This window comes from Cryptotermes secundus, unplaced genomic scaffold (genome assembly GCF_002891405.2).
Source record: "Cryptotermes secundus unplaced genomic scaffold, Csec_1.0 scaffold52, whole genome shotgun sequence".
In the NCBI taxonomy this organism is placed as follows: Eukaryota; Metazoa; Arthropoda; class Insecta; order Blattodea; family Kalotermitidae; genus Cryptotermes; species Cryptotermes secundus.
Genome location: NW_019733835.1, coordinates 322,617 through 324,303, shown reverse-complemented (window position 1 = coordinate 324,303; position 1,687 = coordinate 322,617).

Sequence of the window (1,687 nt, the reverse complement as noted above, 5' to 3'; positions counted from 1 at the left end):
GAATGCACACAACAGAGCACCACAGACAAACCACTTAACTCAGACTGACGCCAGCTCACTAACAGTCGCGGGAGACCCCCAGGTAACACCACCTAACATGCACAACTCGTAACTACAAAGCATGCGCGCGCAACAGGTTGGTTCCGGTTATTTTTGGGTCCCCCTTCGTACATACCCCAGTTTATGCTAATTTTGCATTAATGGTATCGGATACAATTTTTTTTAATTTAACTTTTTATAAAGGCTAAAAAATAACAGAATTATCTCACAGAGTGGATTTTTATACAACTAATATATGACATAAACACCGTCCCAAGTGCAACAATTTATTGTAGTTCTTTTGTCTTGCCCTCTTCTACACTACATGTTTCGGCTGCAAACGGCCATCATCAGGTGTATGCACTTACGTAGCTGTTACACTGCATCTAGCTTAAAATTTAAAACCATAAGTCTTCACGTTCTTTTCATCGTTACCAACAGGTTTCGATTTATCAGAATCTACTTCGCTGATATCTGTCTGCTTTGTGCATTATCTTTGTTGCCTACACTCGTCAATTTTGATATTATGAACTGGCACTTCTAAAGTCTTCAGTTCTAATTTAAAATTCTTCTAAGAATTAAAATTCTCAGGGTTACATAGTAAAGATAAGCAGCGGCTGCACACAGGGAGCCTACACAGATAACAGTGCTGAAAACAAGAAGTAGCCGCTGTAGCACTACAGACATAGGGCGAGTAACCCTGAGAATTTTAATTTTTAAAAGAATTTTAAATTAGAACTGAAGATTTTAAAAGTGCCGGTTCATAATATCAAAATTGACGAGTGTAGGCAACAAAGATAATGCACAAAGACAGATATCAGCGAAGTAGATTCTAATAAATCGAAACCTGTTAGTAACGACGAAAAGAACAATTGGGAAGACTTGTGGTTTTAAATTTTAACCTAGATGCAGTGTAACAGCTATGTAAGTGCATACACCTGATGATGGCCGTTTGCGGCCAAAACATGTAGTGTAGAAGAGGGCAAGACAAAAGAACTACAATAAATTGTTGCACTTGGGACGGTGTTTATGTCATATATCGTATAGAGTGCAACAGGATGCTTAAATATAATACTGTTATACAACTAAAATGAATAAATGATATCTTATGGGCTATAATGTTGTGTAGTCTCATCAAAGTTGACTGACATTTTGGAGGAATATATGGCCTCCAGAGCTCTTCTTACTGCCTACTTCATGCTGGTTTATGGCTTGGCTTACATTTCCACTCCACACTGACTGATAGTTAATGCTCTGAGAACCTCAAATCCAACAATTAAAATAAATGATGATAGTTGATAAAGTTAACTGAATTACATATTTGCAATTAAAATTAAAAAGCAGTGGGGAAAGAAGGGAATAATGAATTTCAAGTTAAGGGAACACTTAGGAACACATCACACAAGTCTGGTGATAGGTATTTATTTCGTACTTTATTTAACAATGTTGTCAGTATTTCAGACCATACACTGTTGGAATTATAAACTTCCATGAACAGTATGCAATATATTTTAGTAAATGCAGTCAAACTTTTGACTTACTGTGAATTTTACTTTCACTTAGATCAAGTTGGAAATCTTTGTCTGATGTAATAGTCATTTTAACGTATATATAAAGAATACTGCAGTCAAAATTTTGATTTACTATG